Source organism: Phyllobates terribilis, unplaced genomic scaffold (assembly GCF_046119375.1).
Source record: "Phyllobates terribilis strain yellow unplaced genomic scaffold, ASM4611937v1 Scaffold_7__3_contigs__length_470593459, whole genome shotgun sequence".
NCBI lineage: Eukaryota > Metazoa > Chordata > Amphibia > Anura > Dendrobatidae > Phyllobates > Phyllobates terribilis.
This window is the reverse complement of record NW_027362767.1, coordinates 131,005,397-131,028,236: the sequence shown is the minus strand read 5'-3', so window position 1 is coordinate 131,028,236 and position 22,840 is coordinate 131,005,397. Positions and strand designations below refer to the sequence as shown.

At 47.6% G+C, this 22,840-nt stretch overlaps 1 non-coding gene and 1 pseudogene across 1 annotated transcript; both read right to left on the bottom strand.

Annotated features, from left to right (window-relative positions):
- Positions 1 to 2,470: 2,470 nt before the first annotated feature.
- LOC141155646 (U2 spliceosomal RNA) lies at positions 2,471 to 2,666 on the bottom strand. Its single transcript, XR_012247566.1, has one exon. It is a non-coding gene; the product is annotated as a U2 spliceosomal RNA (small nuclear RNA).
- Positions 2,667 to 3,217: 551 nt separating this feature from the next.
- On the bottom strand, positions 3,218 to 3,424 carry LOC141155655 (U2 spliceosomal RNA; annotated as a pseudogene).
- Positions 3,425 to 22,840: the final 19,416 nt, after the last annotated feature.

Below are 22,840 nucleotides of genomic sequence, written 5' to 3'. Positions count from 1 at the left end.
AGTACACATATTTGGTATTGCCGTGTCTGGAACGACCTGACCTATAAAATTGTCCCACTAGTTAAGCCCTTCAGTGAACACGGTTAAAAAAAAAAAAAAAAAAAGAAGCAAAAAACAATGCTGTATCATCGTACCGCCAAACAGAAAATGAAATAACACACAATCAAAAAGACGAGTATAAATAAAAATGGTACCGCTGAAAACGTCATCTCGTCCCGCAAAAAACAAGCTGCCATACAGCTCCATCAGCCGAAAAATAAAAAAGTTATAGCTCTCAGAATAAAGCGATGCAAAAAAAATAATTTTTTCTATAAAATTGCTTTTATTATGTAAAAGCGCCAAAACATAGAAAAACGATATAAATGTGGTACCGCTGTAAACGTACTGACCCGAAGAATAAAGCTACCTTATCAATTTTACCACATGCGGAACAGAATAAAAAAATTAAAAAAAAAAACAATTCCTGAATTGTTGGTTTTTGTTTATTCTGCCTCCCAAAAATCGGAATAGAAACTGATTAAAAAATGTCATGTGCCTGAAAATGGTACCAATAAAAACGTCAACTCATCCCGCAAAAAATAAGCCATCACATGACTCTGTCGGCCAAAATATGGAAAAATTATAGCTCTCAAAATATGGCGATGCAAAAACTAGATTTTACAAAAAAATGGGTCTTTTGGTGTGTGACAGCTGTCAATCATAAAAACCCGATATGATTCTGGTATCTCTGTAGTCGCACCGACCCGAAGAATAAAGTCGTCTAATCACTTATACCGCACGAGGAACGGCGTAAAAAATAAACTCTTGGGTTAGGGTTAGGGTTGTGCTAGGGTTAGGGTTGGGATTTTTATCATAAGTTAAAAAAAAAAAAAAGATGACGATATGGCAACTAGTGTTGAGCGCAAGTTCTCGCTACTTGAGTTTGCATCGGGTGCTCGGGTATGCATTGAGTATCGCGGGTGCTCGAGTTTCCGCCCCATATGCTTCGCGGCCAAAAAATCCTTGCGGCGATTGCCTGCCATGCACGAGCGATCGCCGCATGTTTTTTTGGGTGTCTGATAACTGTGAAACATGCGGGCGGGGACTTGAGCATGTCACTCGAGCACCCGTGATACATGGTGCATACCTGAGTACCCGATGCAAACTCAAGTAGCGAGCACTTGTGCTCAAGACTATTTCCAACTTATTCAATAAGATGACCTAATGTTATCAAATTCTGTGTCGTACCTCTGGGTTCAAAATGTTCACTATACCCCTTGATAAAATCCTTGACGGATGTAGTTTCCAAAATGAGGTCACTTGTGGGGGGTTTCCACTATTTAGGCACATCAGGGGCTCTCCAAACGCGACATGGCGTCCGCTCTCGATTCCAGCCAATTTTCCGTTCAAAAAGTCACACACAGTGCTCCTTCCCTTCTGAACTCTGCCATGCGCCCAAACACTGTATTTTCCCCACATATGGGGTATTGGCGTACTCAGGAGAAATTGCACAAAAGTTTTTGGGGTCCATTTTCTCCTCTTACCCTTGTGAAAATGAAAAAATTGGGGCTAAAACATAATTTTTGTGGAAAAAGTTTGATTTTTTTTATTTTCACGCCTCAATGTTATAAACTTTTGTGAAGCACCTGGGGGTTCAAGGTGCTCACCACACATCTAGATAAGTTCCCTGATGGGTCTAGTTTCCAAAATGGTGTCACTTGTGGGGGATTTCCACTGTTTAGGCACATCAGGGGCTCTCGAAACGCAGCATGGCATCCGCTAATTATTCAAGCTAATTTTACATTCAAAAAGTCAAATGGCGCTCCTTCCCTTCCGAACCCTGCTGTGCGCCCAGTGTTTTTTCCCCACATATAGGGTATCTGCGTGCCAAGGGGAAATTGCACAACAAATTTTGGGGTCTATGTTTTCCTGTTACCCCTGCAAAAATAAAAAAATTGGGTCTAAAGTAAAATTTTTGTGAAAAAAGTTAAATGTTCATTTTTTTCTTCCTCATTCCAAAAATTCCTGTGAAGCACCTGAAGGGTTAATAAAGTTCTTGAATGTGGTTTTGAGCACCTTGGGGGTGCCGTTTTTACAATGGTGTCACGTTTGGGTATTTTCTGTCATAAAGACCCCTCAAAGTGACTTCAAATGTGATGTGGTCCATAAAAAAACGGTTTTGTAAATTTTGTTGGAAAAATGAGAAATCGCTGGTCAACTTTTAACCCTTATAGCTCCCTAGTAAAAAAAAAAATTTGGTTCCAAAATTGTGCTGATGTAAAGTAGACATGTGGGAAATGTTATTTATTAACTATTTTGTGTGACATATCTCTCTGATTTAAGGGCATAAAAATTAAAATTTTGAAAATTGCTAAATTTTCAAAATTTTCACCAAATCTCAGTTTTTTTCACAAATAAACGCAAGTGATATCGAAGAAATTTTACCACAATCATGAAGTACAATATGTCAGAAAAAAACAATCTCAGAATCAGGGGGATCAATTGAAGCGTTCCAGAGTAATAACCTCATAAAGTGACAGTAGTCAGAATTGTAAAAATTGTCTTAAAGTGCAAACCACCTTGGGTTGTAAAGGGGTTAAGCAATATTTGCATGGGGGACGTATCAGATATTAAATTAATAAGAAAAGATACTACACTTGATCTTAGCCAAAAGGCCGAGAAGCGATTACCTGAATTGGTTTTGGCCTATGGCTGCACCCTGGCCCCAAGAAGGCACCCATTGTAGGAATAGGGACAAAGACTCCCATTAGGAAGACATGTTGTTCATCAATAGACACCTTAAAACCCACAACTATACTGCTTGTTGCAGTTGCACCCCACACGTTTTTAATCTGCATAATTCCACCTATTTTCACACATTCTACCCCCCCCCACAATGTCCCACGCGCCTCAAGACCGGGGTGGGGTAGAGAGGATAACTAATTCATGAACAAACGAGCAGCGGTCCCCCCTGCTTCCCAGTCTATAGGCTCCCTACAGACTGAAGGTGGCTGCTGCAGCACTGCAAGATAAAAGCCAGGAGCTCATTATGACACTTTCAATGTCTGTTCCATTCTTGCATTATTCCATTATCCCATTGTTCCATTGCCCCCTAACAATGGGGCAATAGAATAATGCAAGAATGGAACAGACATTGCACATGTCATAATGGGCTCCTGGCTTTTATCTAGCTGTGCTGCAGTAACCAGCTTCAGTCTGTAGGGAGCCTACAGACTGGGAAGCAAAGGGGACCACTGCTCGTTTGTTCAATAATTAGTTACCCTCTCTACCCCCTACCCTTCCCAGTCTTGAGGCTTGTGGGACATTAGGGGGGAGAGGAGAGGAGAATGTGTGAAAATAGGTGGACATATAGGGGACTTATGACATATTAAACTGATAAGAAAAGAAACTACACTTGATCTTAGCCAAAAGGCCAAGAAGCAATTACCTGAATTGGTTTTGGCCTATGGCTGCACCCTGGCCCCAAGAAGGCACCCATTGTAGGGATAGGGACAAAGACTCCCCTTAGGAAGACATGTTGTTCATCAACAGACACCTTAAAACCCACAACTATACTGCTTGTTGCAGATGCACACCACACGTTTTTAATCTGCATAAGTCCACCTATTTTCACACATCCCCCCCCCCAATGTCCCATACGCCTCAAGATCGGGGGAGTGGAGAGGATAACAAATTAATGAACAAACGAGCAGTGGTCCCCCCTGCTTCCCAGTCTGTAGGCAGTATAGTTGTGGGTTTTAAGGTGTCTATTGATGAACAAAATGTCTTCCTAAGGGGAGTCTTTGTCCCTATCCCTACAATGGGTGCCTTCTTGGGGCCAGGGTGCAGCCATAGGCCAAAACCAATTCAGGTAATCACTTCTCGGCCTTTTGGCATGATCTAACAGGTTTTCCTGTGTGGTCTGGTCGATTTATGTGCCCTTGGTACCTTTTCTCTTGGCCTGGGGGATTGTTCCTCTTCGGTGGGACTTCACCCCTTGCTACTTTTGGGAGAGAAGATTAGTCCGGGGGCAACGAGGGGTGATCTCCTAAAGGCTTGTGCTTTTTTTTTTTTACAGTCGGTGTGCTTTTCTTCGTGGAGAATGCCGGCTATACTTACTCATCGGGCGATGCCCGGATGAAGAATACTGTGCGTATTGAAATTCGTGAAGACGCTAGTGTAGCATCGGCGTCCCTGCCTCCTGCTAGGCAGGGACACCGTTCCCCTCACCTCTCCGCTCCGTGCCCAGCGTCTTCCTCCACGTGCGCGTGCTGCTTCCCGGCCTCTGTGCTTAGGGCGCGCTCGCGCTTCCCCTCTCTTAAAGGAGCCGCGCGCGCCGTCCTAAGGAGGACTTCACCATATATAAGGCACCTCCTCCAAAATGGAGGTGCCCGAGCAATGTTGTTGCAAAGCCTTTCAACTCTGCTTCAGCCCTCAGGTCCCGTTAACAGTTACCTGCCAGTCACCTGCCAGATTCCTGCTTGATACCTGCCTGATATCTGCTTACCTGCTTGCTATCCTGTGGTCCGACAGTCTGCCTACCAGCACCTGCCAGTCTGTCTATGGATCAGTCCGCCTGGGGACCAGGAAGTACCTGCCAGATACCTGCCTGCTAGCCTACCTGGAGGCTCTGCCGTCACTTGCCGTGACCACCTGCCTGTCCAGAGACTCTTGCCCGCTCACCTGGGAGCGCTCACCTGCTACCTGCCTGCTAGCCTACCTGGAGGCTCTGCCATCACTTGCTGTGACAACCTGCCTGTCCAGAGACTCTTGCCTGCTCACCTGGGAGTGCTCACCTGCTACCTGCCTGCTAGCCTATCTAGAGACTCTTTCCCTGCTGTCACTTGCCGTGACCACCTGCCCGTCTAGAGACTCTTTCCCTGCTGTCACTTGCCGTGACCATCCGCCTGTTAAGAGACTGTCCCCGTCACTTGCCGTGACTTCCTGCCCTTCTACCCAGAGACTGTCCCTGTCACTTGCCGTGACTACCTGCCCGCCTTCCCTGGGAGCCACCCGCTTCCTTACAAGGACTGCCCCTTTGTATAGTTGCTCAGAGGTTCCACCTCCCAGACCCGTTACAGCTAGGAAGCTGAAGAATCTTTCCTTCATCTGCCATAAGATCTTGCTTGGAGTCTTGGAGTTCCAGAGGAGAGATATATTTCCTTTCAAGGATAATGAATAAAAAAGGAACCTACACTATCACCGTTAAGGCCCAGGGATGCTGCCAACAACTTGTGGAAAAGGTAAATGAGAAATCTCATATGGATGAACTTGACGATCTAACTTTTTGTCTCCTATTTGCATATGATGAGATCCCTGTCTTGGTTTACTTTCCTAACCCCTATGTGGACGTGGATGACATCGCTACTTACTTGCGGCGCAACTGTGATGAATTGCGCTACCAAGGAGAGGTGATGAACGCTGTGGGATTTTGGTGTGGTAAGAGGAAGTTCTTGGTGTGTTTGAACAGAGATCCTAACGGATTTGGGGGAATGCAGCACCCTCCATCGACTTTTGTCATTGGTAAGAGCAGAGGGTATTTGTTTTACCCGAGGATGCCAATGTCCTGTAGGAACTCCTCCACCCTTGTGTCGGAGCGGGGGGAAACCTCCGCTTCAATGACTTTTATTTGCCCTGTTGGGTCGGAGCTGGGTGCCCCTGCACGGTTGGCTGCAGGGGGCCCCGTATCGATGGCCCCGGGGTCCTTCAGGGAGTCGTGCCAGCCAGACCAGAGTTTTTTTATTTCAGGTGATTTTCCAGGGGATTGTCCCGGGGATCTTTCCCAGATGGACCAGACCACGCCAGAATGATGACTGTTCCAGTGATTTGGTAGAGCCTAATGGAAAGAAAATGCAGAGTGTAAAAGGCCTGGAGTCACCTGAAGTTAATCTGGTTTAAGGAGAAGTTTGGCTAGGGACTGTGATCTATCTGACTACGGCCTCTGACCCAATCAACATCGGGTGGTTTGGGTCTCCCGATCCCAGTGTGTCATCTGAGGAGGAAATCCAAGCCTTTGATTCAAATGATGTTATGGATGATTCATCCTCTCGGTTCGGATGCCTACCTTGAAACTCATCTCACTTAATGTGAGATCATTAAAGAGCCCAGTCCATAGGGCTGCTTTATTTTCATATCTTGAGACAAATGATTTAGATGTTTGTATTTTACAAGAATGTGGTCTACAATATGCTTTGAAATATGATGACATTAAAAGTGACTGGAAGCTGGGCCCCTCTGTGTGGTCCGGTTCAAATAAAAATAAGTCTGAGGGAGTAGGATTGCTTTGCTCTAGGAACAAATATTATTATAAATGAAGTAATAGAAATAGAACCCGGCAGGGCTATATTGGTGCATTTTAACTTTAATAGTTTTATGTTTCGTATAATGAATGTTTATGTCCCTCTCGATAAGCAGGAGACGATTCAACTTTTTGAGGTCTTGCCATTATTTTGCACTGGATCATCTCCTCTTTTAGTTGGGGGTGATTTTAATTGTTTGCATGTAAGTGAACAGCGGAGGTGGTGATCCTCTCCGTAAACTAGATAAGTCAAATTACCTGCTTAAGGACATGTTAACTGATTTTAAGTTGTGTGATGCATGGAGGGAGCTCTCGCCAACAGACCCCGGTTTTACGTGGTCTGGAAGGGGAGTGTCCTCCAGGATTGACTTTTTATTTTTATCTGAAGATTTTAATCCTCTACAGTTTGTTTTAACGCCAAATGTGTTTTCTGATCATAGGGTTTTAGAGGTGCACCTTAATTATCAAGATGAACACAGGGTTAATAAGGGTCTTTGGCGTTTGGGTACTCACCTGTTGGAGGATCCCCAGATTCGACAACAGTTTGGTAAGGCTTATTGTGGATGGCAACAGCAGAGACCTCCTGACATTCCAGTGCCAATCTGGTGGGAAAATGTAAAAAAAAAGGTTAAAATGTTTTTTATTTTGGTAGGAAGACAGAAAGCTAGGGAAAAGAAACAATGTTTTAATGATTTGAACACTAGAATTCAGACACTATTTAAATTTAAGGAGTTGGGCTTTGAGGTAGATGAAGATATGGCAGAGTTGAAAGCAGAAATTCAAGTATGCATAGATCAGAAAAGGAAGGAGATAATTTTTAATTCTAGAGTGCAACATTTGGAGGAGGAGGAAAAGTGCTCGCGCTTCTTTTTCAAAAAAGTTATGAATAGAAGAGAAATAATTACTAACTCTCTTTTTAGTGAAAAGTGTCGATCAGTTCTTTTTATCTGAAGCTCTTAATGTCCTTGATTTTATGCTGAATTCTGCTGATCAGGTGTTTTTAGAGCGAAAGATTGGTTTGGAAGAACTGTATGATACCTTTAAAAGTTTTTCAAAAGGGAAAGCACCTGGGTGTGATGGGTTACCTGTAGAATTTTATCTTACTTTTTGGGACATTTTAAAAGACGACCTTTTTGTGCTATTTAAAGATGTTTTTATTTGTAAACAGTTGCCGTGGTCATGGAGGAGGGGAGTGGTGTCTCTGATTTATAAAAAAGGAGATCGGAAGGAATTGGTGAATTGGAGACCTATAACTCTCCTTAACACAGATTACAAGGCACTAGCTAAAATTATTGCAAATAGTCTAAAAACAGTAATAGCCAAGTTGATCCGACCAGAGCAAGTGTGCGGTGTACCAGGTAGAAGTATAGCTGAATTTCTGAATGTGATACGTGATGTAATCTGGTACTCTAGGGATCGGGATCAAAATCTTGCTCTTTTAACATTAGACTTTGAGAAAGCTTTTGATAGGGTTTCTCATAAATTTCTTTTTAATGTTTTACAGAGAATGGCTATCCCTAATGTGTTTTTAGATTGTATTATGCTTTTATATAAAGACTAGATGGTGGCCCGATTCTAACGCATCGGGTATTCTAGAATATGTATGCGGCCGACCGGGCGCGACTAATCAGCAAAGCAGTGTTTAAATGGGTTGTGCACTACTTTAAATTAACCCCCCAATGTATCCCCCTGGGGCCCCTAATGAATTTTGTAATTACGTCATGTTGTCAATACTGCTTGTGACAGCATCACTGACCACGCACAGCCAGCACGTAATTCGAAGCGGTGTTTTAAATTTCGCGCCAATATCGCTGATTGGTCGCGGCCGGGCGGGTGCGACCAATCAGCGAAGCGTGTTTCAAATCCGGCGCCAATTCACGGCCAGACTGCGCTCGTTGCTGATTGGTAGCGGCCGCGACCAATCAGGACAGCGGTGTTTTAAATTTCGCGCCAATATCGCTGACCGCGGCCGCGACCAATCAGTGAACCGTGTTAGTGAGGACCGAGGAGCAGCCGGTCATCTCCCGGCTGCATCGCCGCTGACCTCCATGCGGCTACCGTCGGGAGATCAGTGGCTAGGGCCACTGATCTCCCGACGGCAAGTGTGAAGGGAGGACCTGGGAGCGGCGCCGCCTAGGCCGCCGGTCGGGGTACTTCTAGCGCTGGTCATCTCCCGGCTGCATCGCCGCTGACCTCCGTGCGGCAGATGAGCCGCTAACGGCCGCCATCTTGTTCTGAAATCCCGCGTCGCTGATTGGCCGCGGCCGGACCAATCAGCGACGCGGGAATTCCTGGACGGACAGACAGACGGGATAAGCCGATTATATAGTAGATTGTTTTAGTCAAATCTCTCTTGATGCCCACTGTCGCCGTTGTTGTTGATCTGTGCCATGGAACCTCTCCTGTGTTCATTACGAGGGGACAAGGTGATCAGAGAGGTTCCTATTCCAGGTGGAGGTGGAAATCAAATTAAAGTATTCGGTTATATGGATGACGTGACAGTTGTGTGCACAGACCCTGCTTTCCTCCGGAGGGCGGTGAGGTGCACAGAGTTTTTTAGTCATGCATCTGGTTTTAAATTGAATTTTAATAAAACGGAATGTTTGATTATTGGCAACTGGGATACCGTCCAACTACCTCAGATAACGGTAAAAAGAGAGAAAGTGAAAATTTTAGGAATTTTCTTTAATAAGGAGAACGATGGCAAGCTTAGTTGGGAGAAAATGTCAAAGAAAATATCTTTCTGGGGATTAAGATCATTAATGATAGAAGGGAAGATTTAAATTGTTAAGACTGTTTTGTTACCTCTTATGTTATTTGTCGCCATGGTTTATTAAGAAAATGACTAGATGTATTTTTTTGTTTATATGGAATTCCAAAATGGAGAAACTTAAACGTGAAAATAATGCATAAGAGTAGAAAGAATGGTGGGAAAGATGTTCCTAATTTAAATATGTATTTCTAATTAAATTATTTTTGTTTCTGTTTTAAGCACCTTAATTCTGATTGTTTCTTTAAAGTATACTTGTAGTATGATTTTTAAAAGGTAGTACAAGCTCTATTTGACCACGCCCTTTCTTTTATGTACGCTCAAGCATTATGCTATTTTAGAAAAGACTATTAGGATCCATGACCTTGGAGACTTGGATATGGACTTGCTAAAGGATCGTAAAAAGCTCTCCATACATTTAAGGAAGGATGAAGATGTTACTTCTGTGATGAACTTCTCAGCTGGTAGATCCAAACAAGTCTGGAGAAACGTTTTAGGAAAGTTTCTGGCCAATGGTCATAAAGATGTTGCATGGATGGTAGTCCACCAGTTCCTCCCCCCTAGAGAATTACAGCACAGGAGAGGCTTGGTGGCTAGGGTCAAGAGCCCTAGGACTTCTTGTGGCCATGATGAGACTGTTTTGCACCTTATGTGGAATTGCAATTTTGCACAGGAAATATGGAGAAAAATTGGTATACCTCTTAAATGGACTTGAGGTTTGAGGGATTTGAATCATGAATATGTGTTGTATGGTTTGTTTAAATGCCCATTCCCGCAGCAATATTGTGTATGTTGGAGTATGATTAACTGTGTTAAAAATGCTATCTGGAAGGCACGGAATCTTTTACTTTTTAAACATGACACTATTTCTGTTAAAGATTGTATCAAGGTTGCATTTAGTGAAATGTATGTTTATTATTTGAGAGACCTGAAGTATATGGGGAAAAGGAATGCAAATCATATATGGGGTTTTTATGTATGGAATTCGATTCTGTATTAATGTATCTTTGTTTGTTGTTTAACTGTTTGTTTTGGATTTTACGTTAATAAAAATTTTGTAAAACCTTATCTTTTCTTATCAGTTTAATATCTGATACGTCCCCTATACTTCCACCTATTTTCACACATTCTCCTCTTGTTAGAACCCTCCCGTTTGCTTTTCCATCTTGTGTTTTGCGGTCACGTGACCACCTGCCTTTATATTCCAGCTCCGCCCTCCTGGCTGTGCTGGGCTTCAGTGTTTGACTGTTTCTCTAGCCAGGTGCTTCTGTGCCTTTCTCTGTCAGTTCGTTTGGTCCTTCTGGGACCTCTAGTACCTTTTTGTCTGTTTGTCTTCTTGTGTTCTGTAACACCTTCTCTGTTTAGGAGGTGTCCCATTTTTGTCCCAGCCCTTAGTTCTTTTAGGAACCCCTCCCCTTATGCTATAGGTCTTCGTTCAGACTAGTCGAGGACTAAGGCGGGTCTGTTCGCTAGGAACAGGCAGCCCGCAACATCGTAGGGATTCAGCTTAGTCTTACTATAGGGACAGCTTTCCCCTATCTTTCCTTAGTACTTGTTGCAGATCATAACAGTAAGTCCAGCCCAAAAAAAAAAAAAAACTAAAAGGAAAGAAATTCGGGGATCAGTATGGTTTCCGTCCAGGATTTGGTTCAAAGCCTGCAGGGATTGTCTCTGGAGGTAGCCAAGTTCCAGCAACAAGTGAGTAGCTGTTCTGAAGCGCATTTTGTGGAACCCAAGGTAGGACTGCCTGATGTTTTTTATTGTAAACAGCAAGATTTTTTTTCCTTTAAAAATGCTTGTTTGCTATATTTTCGTTTGAGACCAAGGTCCCCTGGGAATGAATCACAGCGCATTGGTTTTATTATGTCACTTTTGTGCAAAGAACCACAGGGGTGGGCCTTTTCTCTTCAACCTAATGATCCATGTTTAAGGTCTGTAGAAGATTTTTTTTCTGCTATGGGGCTATTATATGATGATCCTGATCGAGTCTCATCTGCTGAGGCAGAACTCAGGAGTTTGAATCAGGAGTCAGGTGATGTTGAAAATTATTGCACACACTTCAGAAGATGGGCCTCGGAAGTTAGATGGAATGAACCTGCTCTTAAATGTCTATTTCTTGCTGGTCTGAGTGAAAGGGTTAAGGATTTGCTAATTGCATTCCCCGCACCTGAGACTCTGCAGGATGCCATGCAATTAGCTGTTCGTGTGGATAGGAGACTGAGATTTAGACAGAATGAGGTAAAGACTCCTGTAATGCCAGGTCCTAGTCCCCAGAAAATCTGCTCTGACAGCGGAGAACCGATGGAGGTTGGGGCGAAGTCGCTCCCCTCTCAGGAAAGAGACCGGAGGTTCGCCGAGGGATTGTGTCTTTATTGTGGTAAAGCTGACCATTTGATTAAGTATTGTGAGCTTCGTTTAAGTAAAGAAAAAAAAAAGATCAGTTATGCCCGTATAGCTTGTTTACGCTCTGCAGGAGTATTTCTTTCTGGGAGTACTACTTTGCAGGAAAATTTGATTGAATTTCAGGTATTTGTGGATTGTGGTTCAACACTTAATTTGAATGATAAAGGGTTTTTGGAAAAACTTAAATTGAAATCCAAACCTTTGTCATCACCTATTTCTGTGATTGCAATTGATAATACTCCCTTGAAATGCATTACTCACAAGGTTGATGCATTTCCCCGCACTATCAATGGAGTTCACCAAGAAATTTTGGACTTGGTTGTATTAGATAATTTACCCTCTCCGGTCGTTTTAGGTTTGCCTTGGTTAAAACTGCACAATCCTTTGCTGGACTGGTCTACTAATGTGATTAAGTCTTGGAGTCCGAAGTGCTATGATAAATGTTGTAATGGTCGCATTGCGGCTGTGGAAAAAGGGGAATTACCTGTACCTATTTAAGATTTTTGGAGTTTTTTTTCAGAGGAGGAGTCGCAAGTTTTACCTCCTCATAGGGATTATGATTGCGCCATTGAGTTTATTCCTGGAGCTACTCTTCCCAAGAGTCGCTTGTTTAATCTGACTATCCCTGAAAGAAAGGCCTTGGAGGAGTACATACAGACTAGCCTGGCTGCTGGTCACATTAGACCTTCTAAGTCGCCTGTGGCAGTTGGATTTTGCTTTGTTTAAAAAAAGGACGGGGGTTTACGTCCATGTCTGGATTTTTGTGAAATTAATAAGATTACCGTACGCAATTCCTACCCATTGCCGTTAATTCCTGACTTGTTAACCAGTTGGTGGGGGCCAAGTGGTTCTCTAAAATTGATCTCCGGGGGCATACAATTTGTTACGAGTGAAGGAGGGTGATGAATGGAAAACTGCTTTTAACTCCCCGGTAGGTCATTTTGAGAATCTGGTGATGCCTTTTGGTCTTACCAATGCACTTGCCGTTTTTCAGAACCTTATTAATGACATCCTGAGACCTTTGATTGGTAAGAATGTGGTTGTGTATTTGGATGACATTTTGATTTATTCGCCAGATCTAGAGTCCCATTGGCAGAGTGTACGTGAAGTTTTGTGTAGCGTCGGCGTCCCTGCCTCCTGCTAGGCAGGGACGCTGTTCCCCTCACCTCTCCACTCCGTGCCCGGCGTCCTCCTCCCGCTCTGCTGGCAGCGCGCGCTGCTTCCCGGCCACTGTGCTTAGGGCGCGCGCGCGCGCTCCCCCTCTCTTAAAGGGGCCGCGCGCGCCGTCCTAAGGAGTCCCCGGCCAATGGCCGGAGGACCTCACCATATATAAGGCACCTCCTCCAAAATGGAGGTGCCCGAGCAATGTTGTTGCAAAGCCTTCACTCTGCTTCAGCCCTCAGGTCCCGTTACCAGTTACCTGCCAGTCACCTGCCAGATTCCTGCCTGTTACCTGCCAGTCACCTGCCAGATTCCTGCTTGATACCTGCCTGATATCCGTTTACCTGCTTGCAAGCCTGCGGTCCGACGGTCTGCCTTCCGACACCTGTCAGTCTGTCTATGGACCAGCCTGCCCGCTCACCTGGGAGCGCTCATCTGCTACCTGCCTGCTAGCCTACCTGGAGGCTCCGCCGTCACTTGCCGTGACCACCTGCCTGTCCAGAGACTCTTGCCTGCTCACCTGGGAGCGCTCACCTGTTACCTGTCTGCTAGCCTACCTGGAGGCTCTGCCGTCACTTGCCGTGACCACCTGCCTATCCAAAGACTCTCGCCCGCTCACCTGGGAGCGCTCACCAGCCACCTGCCTGCTGTCCTTCTACCCAGAGGCTGTCTCTGTCACTTGCCGTGAATACCCGTCCTTCTACTCAGAGACTGTCCCTGTCACTTGCCGTGACTACCTGCCCTTCTACCCAGAGACTGTCCCTGTCACTTGCCGTGACTACCTGCCCTTCTACCCAGAAACTGTCCCTGTCACTTGCCGTGACTACCTGCCCCTCTTCCCTGGGAGCCACCCGCTTCCTTACAAGGACCGCCCCCTTGTATAGTTGCTCAGAGGTTCCGCCTCCCAGACCCGTTACAGTTTGCTCGGGCCATGGAACCCGGTGGCACCCAAGCTCCCTCGCTCTCGGACCTATGTCATGAACTGTCCCGTCAGAGGTCCCAACAGGAGTCCATCCTGAGTCATCTGCGGAATGTCAACTCTCGCCTGGACACTCTGACTGCTCCACCAGCAACCACCGCTAGTGTCATGACTCGCAGCCCGGCAGCGCCGCTGCCCACCAATACCATGGCATCCTGCCCCGGACCCCGGCTTTCTGCACCTCCACGCTTCGGAGGCGACCCCGCTCAAGCTCGGGGCTTCATAAACCAGTGCACCCTGCACTTTGAACTCCTGTCCCACCAGTTTATCTCCGACCGGGCCAAAGTAGCCTTCATCATGTCCCATCTCACGGGAGAGGCACTGGCTTGGCTAAATCCTCTATGGGAGAGAGGAGACCCCCTGGTGTCCAACCTGCCAGCCTTTCTCACGGCTTTCCGGAAAGTCTTCGACGAACCCGGACGGAAGACCTCATCCGCATCATCTCTGCTACGCCTCCATCAAAGAAATCTCACCGTGGGCCAATATGCCATACGGTTCCGTACCCTTGCCTCGGAGCTGGCCTGGGATAACGACGCCCTGGTGTCTGTCTTTTGGGAGGGTCTGTCCGGCCGTATTAAAGATGAACTCGCCGGTCGGGACATACCTACCACTCTCGACGACTTAATAACTCTTGCCACCCGGATTGACATCCGGTTCCAGGAACGCGCCAAAGAGGTCACCCGTGAGAGGAGGTTTCCACGTCTAGCCTCTACCTTTCAGAAACCTGTCACTTCTCCCGCTACTCCCCAGGCGCACTCACCCGAGCCTATGCAGGTCGACCAGACCAAGATGGTCAAAACCCGTCAAGAGTTATGCCGTGCCGAGGGGAGCTGCTTCTACTGTGGCAGTAAGGAGCACCGGATCCTTTCCTGCCCGGAGAGGTCGGGAAACGCCTGTGTGTAGGATCGCTCAGAGAGGTCGTCCTAGACAAGAGTAAACCCTCTCCATCTCTGTTGCTGTCGGTCTCTATCATCTGCGGGGAGAACCGTTATTTTGAACTAGCCCAACTTGACTCTGGAGCTGCCGGAAATCTCATTTCTCAGTCTCTGGTAGAGAAATACCGCATTCCCACCAAACCTCTAGCTGTACCCTTATCTGTCGCTGCCGTGGATGGGGGCCTCTTACCACATCCCATCCAACTCATCACTGAATCCATAACCCTGCAGGTGGGAATGCTGCACTCTGAGAGCATCTTCTTTCATGTTCTGCCTGGACTCTCTCACGCCCTCTTACTAGGCCTACCTTGGCTTCAGAGACATGCACCCGTGCTTGATTGGCAGACCGGAGAAGTCCTTCGCTGGGGACAGGACTGCCATAAGACTTGTTTAGTTCCCGTCCATCCTGTCCGTCCTTCTCCTACTCCAGCCAATCTACCTGGTCTTCCGGCTCCTTATTGGTCGTATGCGGACGTCTTTAATAAAAAGGAGGCAGAGACATTACCCCCTCATAGACCATACGACTGCCCAATCGACCTGATGCCCGGCGCTACTCCTCCCCGTGGGCGCATTTACCCTTTGTCCGCTGCTGAGACCCGATCCATGTCAGAATATATTGAGGAGAATCTGGCCCGGGGATTCATCTGGAAATCTACTTCAAGGGCGGGAGCAGGCTTCTTCTTTGTCAAAAAGAAGGATGGCTCACTCCGTCCCTGTATAGACTATAGAGGCCTTAACCTGATCACGGTGAAGAATAAATACCCCCTTCCGCTCATTCCAGAATTATTTGACCATCTGAGGGGGGCTAGAATCTTCACCAAGCTGGACCTCCGTGGGGCGTATAACCTGGTCCGTATCCGTCAGGGGGATGAATGGAAGACGGCATTCAACACCCGGGACGGCCACTATGAATACCTGGTAATGCCCTTCGGTCTCTGTAACCCTCCCGCCATCTTTCAAGAGTTGGTCAATGACATCTTCCAGGACCTTATCTACTCCTGCGTAGTGGTGTACCTGGTCGACATCTTGGTCTTCTCTCCAGATCTCCCCACACACCGGAGGGATGTTCGTCAGGTTCTGCTCAGGCTCAGGCAGAACCACCTCTACGCTAAATATGAGAAGTGCCTCTTTGAGCAGACCTCGCTTCCGTTTTTGGGCTACATAATTTCTCAGACCGGCCTACGAATGGATCCTGAGAAACTGTCTGCCATCGAGAAGTGGCCTCGACCAGAGGGGTTGAAGGCTATTCAGCGGTTCCTGGGCTTCGCCAACTACTACCGCCTCTTCATACCGCACTTCTCTTCCCGGACTGCCCCAATCTCTGCGCTCACCCGTAAGGGCACTAATCCCAGAGAATGGCCGCCCGAAGCTGAGGAAGCCTTTCTTTCCTTAAAACAGGCTTTCTCTTCCGCCCCGGTGCTGCATCGCCCGGACGGCAACAAGCAATTCTTCCTGGAAGTTGACGCCTCCTTCTCTGGAGCCGGAGCGGTACTTACCCAAAAATCGTCTTCCGGGAGAATGGTAACTTGCGGCTTCTTCTCCAAACTCTTCTCCTCTTCCGAGCGCAACTATTCTATAGGAGACCGAGAGTTATTGGCCATTAAGCTGGCATTGGAGGAGTGGCGTTATCTGCTCGAGGGGGCTCTTCACCCGGTAATAATTTACACGGACCACAAGAACTTGGCTTACCTCCAGAGTGCCCAGAGACTTAACCCGCGCCAAGCCCGGTGATCCTTGTTTTTTGCTCGCTTTGATTTTGTTCTTCATTTTCGCCCGGCTGACAAAAACATCAAAGCTGATGCCTTGTCCCGATCCTTCCTGGTGTCTGATCTTGAGGAGGAACCTAAACACATCATCGATCCCGCCAGAGTAATGCAGGTGGCCCCCGTGAGTCTAAATCGTCTCCCTCCCGGTAAGACGTTCGTAACGGTACCTGATCGGGAGAAGATCCTACACTGGGGTCACTCGTCTAAGCTTGCTGGCCATGCCGGTCAGAAAAAGACCCTCCAGCTTATCACCCGGCACTACTGGTGGCCTACCCTGCACAAGGACGTAATAGACTTTGTTTCTGCCTGTGTGTCCTGCGCCCGCAACAAGGTTCCGAGACACCTGCCAGCCGGTCGCCTCCTTCCTCTTCCAGTACCTGCTGCCCCCTGGCAGAATATAGCTATGGACTTCATAACAGATCTCCCTCTCTCTGCCGGTTGTACGGTCATTTGGGTGGTCGCTGACCGCTTTTCCAAAATGGCTCATTTCATTCCCCTGCCAGGCCTCCCTTCTGCACCCGAGCTGGCTAAAGACTTTATCCGCCACATCTTCCGTCTCCATGGCCTGCCCCTCCACATCGTGTCGGATCGTGGGGTTCAGTTCACCTCACGCTTCTGGAGAGCCACATGTAAGCTGCTAGACGTCACCCTGGACTTCTCCTCCGCATACCACCCACAGTCCAATGGTCAAGAGGAGCGGATCAATCAGATCCTGACCAGTTACCTCCGGCACTTCGTTAATGCCCACCATTCAGACTGGGTGGATCTCCTGCCATGGGCCGAATTTTCTTACAATAATCACGAGAGCGAATCTTCCTCCAAATCCCCGTTTTTTGTAGTCTTCGGTCAGCATCCTCGGATCCCATTTCCCGTCTCCACCTCGGTGGACAATCCGGCTGCGGAATCTCTCGTTAGCAAATTTTCCTCCATTTGGGAGAGTACCCGATCCGCACTCCTTCAGTCGTCCGAGCGGATGAAAAAACACGCTGACAAAAAACGCCTGGATCCTCCACAATTCCGTCCTGGAGATAAAGTCTGGCTCTCGTCCAAGTATGTCCGGCTCAAGATTCCTTCCTACAAGTTAGGGCCTCGGTTCATCGGCCCACTAGAAGTTATCAAACAAATCAACCCAGTGGCCTATAAATTGAAACTCTCGGCCAACTTGCGGATCCCTAACTCCTTCCATGTATCTCTCCTCAAACCCGTGGTACTTAACTCTTTTTCCAAGTCTACAGGTACGCCTCCTGCTCCGGTTTCCGCTGAAAACGAGTTTGAGGTAGAGAACATTCTGGCCACCAAAAGGGTAAGAGGAAAAACCTTTTTCCTGGTAGATTGGAAGGGGTTTGGTCCTGAGGAGAGAACGTGGGAGCCCCGGGAGAACATCCATGCCCTTCTCATCCTTGATAAATTTCTGTCTGGCCTAAAAAAGGGGGGCCTAAAGTGGGGGGTACTGTAGCATCGGCGTCCCTGCCTCCTGCTAGGCAGGGACGCTGTTCCCCTCACCTCTCCACTCCGTGCCCGGCGTCCTCCTCCTGCTCTGCTGGCAGCGCGCGCTGCTTCCCGGCTACTGTGCTTAGGGCGCGCGCGCGCGCGCGCGCGCTCCCCCTCTCTTAAAGGGGCCGCGCCCGCCGTCCTAAGGAGTCCCCGGCCAATGGCCGGAGGACCTCACCATATATAAGGCACCTCCTCCAAAATGGAGGTGCCCGAGCAATGTTGTTGCAAAGCCTTCACTCTGCTTCAGCCCTCAGGTCCCGTTACCAGTTACCTGCCAGTCACCTGCCAGATTCCTGCCTGTTACCTGCCAGTCACCTGCCAGATTCCTGCTTGATACCTGCCTGATATCCGTTTACCTGCTTGCAAGCCTGCGGTCCGACGGTCTGCCTTCTGACACCTGTCAGTCTGTCTATGGACCAGCCTGCCCGCTCACCTGGGAGCACTCATCTGCTACCTGCCTGCTAGCCTACCTGGAGGCTCCGCCGTCACTTGCCGTGACCACCTGCATGTCCAGAGACTCTTGCCTGCTCACCTGGGAGCGCTCACCTGCTACCTGTCTGCTAGCCTACCTGGAGGCTCCGCCGTCACTTGCCGTGACCACCTGTCTGTCCAGAGACTCTTGCCTGCTCACCTGGGAGCGCTCACCTGCTACCTGTCTGCTAGCCTACCTGGAGGCTCTGCCGTCACTTGCCGTGACCACCTGCCTGTCCAGAGACTCTTGCCTGCTCACCTGGGAGCGCTCACCTGTTACCTGTCTGCTAGCCTACCTGGAGGCTCTGCCGTCACTTGCCGTGACCACCTGCCTGTCCAAAGACTCTCGCCCGCTCACCTGGGAGCGCTCACCAGCCACCTGCCTGCTGTCCTTCTACCCAGAGACTGTCCCTGTCACTTGCCGTGAGTACCCGTCCTTCTACTCAGAGACTGTCCCTGTCACTTGCCGTGACTACCTGCCCTTCTACCCAGAGACTGTCCCTGTCACTTGCCGTGACTACCTGCCCTTCTACCCAGAGACTGTCCCTGTCACTTGCCTTGACTACCTGCCCGTCTTCCCTGGGAGCCACCCGCTTCCTTACAAGGACCGCCCCCTTGTATAGTTGCTCAGAGGTTCCGCCTCCCAGATCCGTTACATTTTGCAGTTATTGAGTGATAATTCAGTCTTTGCTAAACTGGAGAAATGTGAGTTTGCTGTGCAGAAAATTAGTTTTTTGGGCTACATTGTCTCCAACGAGGGCTTTGAGATGGACCCGGTGAAGGTTCAGGCTGTGCAGGAATGGCCTAGGCCTATTGGTATGAAATACATACAGAGATTTTTGGGTTTTGACAATTATTACAGGAAATTCATTAAGAATTTTTCTGTAATTGTTAAACCTCTAACCGATCTCACCAGGAAAGGTGCGAATACGGCCCAGTGGACTACTGAGGCCATTGAAGCGTTTGAGTATCTCAAAGAGAGGTTCAGTTCTGCCCCTATCCTTATGCAGCCTGATGAGACCAAGCCTTTTTTGGTCGAGGTCGAAGCTTCATCGGTGGGGGTCGGAGCAGTTTTGTCTCAGGAGAACAAGGATGGAGTACATCCTTGTGCCTTCTTTTCGAAAAAATTTTCGGAAACCAAACTGAATTATGATGTTGGAAATCGGGAGTTGCTGGCTATTAAACTTGCTTTTGAACATTGGCGTCATTTTTTGGAAGGCACTAGATTTCCTATTCAGGTGTTCACAGATCATAAGAATTTGATCTATCTGGATGCTGCCAAGCGCTTGAATGCCTGTCAAGCTAGGTGAGCACTTTTTTTTTCTCGGTTTCATTTTTCTGTTACCTATATCCCTGGTGCTAAGAATGTTAAAGCCGATGCTTTATCTCGCAGCTTCTCTCCTACGGTCGGTGCCGAGGAGGAGGAGAGCATTTTACAGAAAGGAGTTGTGGTGGCAGCATTGGACTCTGTTTTGGAGAATGTGATTCTGAAAGCTCAAGATGATGCTCCATCTAACACTCCCCATGGGAGGTTGTTCGTGCCTAGAGCCTTTAGGAGAGATTTGTTTGTGGAGTGTCATGAGTCTCGGTTGGCAGGTCATCCAGGAATTTCAGAGACTAAGAGACTTATCAGTCGCAGTTTTTGGTGGCCTGGATGGCAGAATGAAGTCATCAAGTGGGTGCGTCAATGTACTGTGTGTGCTAGGTCAAAGGCTTCACATACTCCTACTGCGGGGCTGCTTTGCCCTCTGGAGGTTCCTAGTGCGCCTTGGACGCATCTCACAATGGATTTTATTACTGATCTTTCTGTGTCCGAAGGTTTTACGGTCATCTGGGTGGTCGTGGACCGTTTTAGTAAGATGTGTCATTTGGTTCCATTCATTAAGTTGCCCTGCGCCAAGACACTCGCTAAGGCGTTTGTTAAAGAGATTGTCAAGCTTCATGGCGTTCCCACGGATATTGTTTCTGATAGAGGACCTCAGTTTGTGGCTTGCTTTTGGCGTGCTTTTTGTGACAGGTTGGGAGTCCATTTGTCATTTTCGTCTGGGTATCATCCTGAGTCTAATGGACAGACTGAAAGAAAGAACCAGGATGTAGAACAGTTTTTGCATTGTTTTGTGGCGGACAATCAAGAGGTGTGGTCTGAGTTTCTGCTTCTCGCAGAATTTGCTATTAACAATCATACATCCTCCTCTGCTTGGTGTTCTCCTTTTTTTTGTTGTACTGGGAGACATCCGTCTTTTGGTTCGTTCTCCAAATTGGGTTCGGCGGTGCCGGAGGAGGAGAATTTTTCCGGTGATTTGGAGAGAGTTTGGACTAATGTACATTGCAACCTTCAAGAGGCTAACAAGAAGTCCAAGAAATATTTTGACAGGAAACGTAAGGAGGTTTTGTTTACTGTGGGTGACATGGTTTGGTTGTCCTCAAAGAACCTGCGGTCCTAAGTTTGTGGGTCCATTTAAAGTGCTTCAGGTTGTTAACCCGTCTGCGGTTAGGTTGGATATCCCTACTTCCTGGAAGATTAATCCTGTGTTTCATGTTTCCTTGTTGAAAAAGGCTGATGTATCAGATAGGGATTCCACTGTCACAGTTCCTCCTGTGGTGGAAAACGGCGAATATGAAATTTCTCGTATCCTGAATTCTAGATGGCATAGAGGGAGATTACAGTATCTTGTCTCCTGGAAGGGTTTCAGTCCTGAAGATAACTCCTGGGTAAGGGCGGATGATGTCTCTGCTCCTAGGCTTGTTAGAGCTTTCCACAGGAGGTTTCCGGATAGGCCTGGACCTGGAGGATCCGGGGGATCCTCATAAAAGAGGGGGTACTGTTAGAACCCTCCTGTTTGTTTTTTCATCTTGTGTTTTGCGGTCACGTGACCACCTGCCTTTATATTCCAGCTCCGCCCTCCTGGCTGTGCTGGACTTCAGTGTTTGACTGTTTCTCTAGCCAGGTGCTTCTGTGCCTTTCTCTGTCAGTTTGTTTGGTCCTTCTGGCACCTCTAGTACCTTTTTGTCTGTTTGCTTCTTGTGTTCTGCAACAATTTCTCTGTTTAGGAGGTGTCCCATTTTTGTCCCAGTCCTTAGTTCTTTTAGGGACCCCTCCCCTTATGCTATAGGTCTTCGTTAAGACTAGCCGAGGACTAAGGCGGATCTGTTCGCTAGGAACAGGCAGCCCGCTACATCGTAGGGATTCAGCTTAGTCTTACTGTAGGGACAGCTTTCCCCTATCTTTCCTTAGTACTTGTTGCAGATCATAACACCTCTCCTCTCCCCCCTAATGTCCCACGCGCCTCAAGACCGGGAAGGGTGGGGGGTAGAGAGGGTAACTAATTATTGAACAAACGAGCAGCGGCCCCTCCTGCTTCCCAGTCTGTAGGCTCCCTACAGACTGAAGCTGGCTGCTGCAGCACAGCTAGATAAAAGCCAGGAGCCCATTATGACAAGTGCAATGTCTGTTCCATTCTTCCATTCTTGCATTATTCCATTGTCCCATTGTTAGGGGGCAATGGAACAATGGGACAATGAAATAATGCGAGAATGCAAGAATGGAACAGACATTGCACGTGTCATAATGGGCTCCTGGCTTTTATCTGGCAGTGCTGCAGCAGCCAGCTCCAGTCTGTAGGGAGCCTGCAGACTGGGAAGCAGGGAAGACTGTTGCTCATTTGTTCATTAATTAGTTATCCTCTCTACCCCCCCCCCCTGGTCTTGAGGCACGAGGGACATTGGGAGAGGGGACAATGTGTGAAAATAGGTGGACTTATGCAGATTAAAAACGTGTGGGGTGCATCTACAACAAGCAGTATACTTGTGGGTTTTAAGGTGTTTCCCTAAGGGGAGTCTTTGTCCTTATCCCTACAATGGGTGTCTTCTTGGGGCCAGGGTGCAGCCATAGGCAAAAACCAATTCAGGTAATCGCTTCTCAGCCTTTTGGCTCAGACCAAGTGTTTGGACAAGAGGTTCCTTGTGTACTAGCCCTCGGCCTTCCAGCATCGCCACTTCGGTGGCTTAAGCTGGATGCTGCTATAGGGGGAGAGTGAAGAGGAAACGAGAAGGCGATTCCTGAAGCGACCATAGGTGTCAAGCTTCGCTTTGCTGGGACCTGGGATGCCCGGGTCAAGAATGCTTTCTGTATCGAGGTCTCTGAGGAGAAGAAGGACCATTTCTCACTGTCATATTTGGTCAACGCCATTTTCTATGAAATCCTGAAGATCCCGAAGTCGGAGATCATCTGTTTGCAGGAGTTCAGAAGGGAGCATAGGTACGTCTTGGTGCTTTCCTCTATGGCGGCTTGCCAAAACCTCTTCCAAACTCTTAAAGTTCTTTCAGAGCACCCTCAGCTGGAAGGACTTATTTTCACTGTTCTCTACTCTAAGGGGGATATCCCGGTGGTAGTGTTCATGCACAACCCCTTTATCTCCCGGGATGATATCACTGCTTTCCTGAGAAGACACTGCATTTTTGTGCAATTTTCCCATAAAATCTTAAATGGGGAAGGGCTATGGACTGTGGAAGTATAAATACTTTGTGAGGTTTGTGATAGACCCTCATGGTCCTGGAGGTATTCATTATCCTTCCCTGAACTTT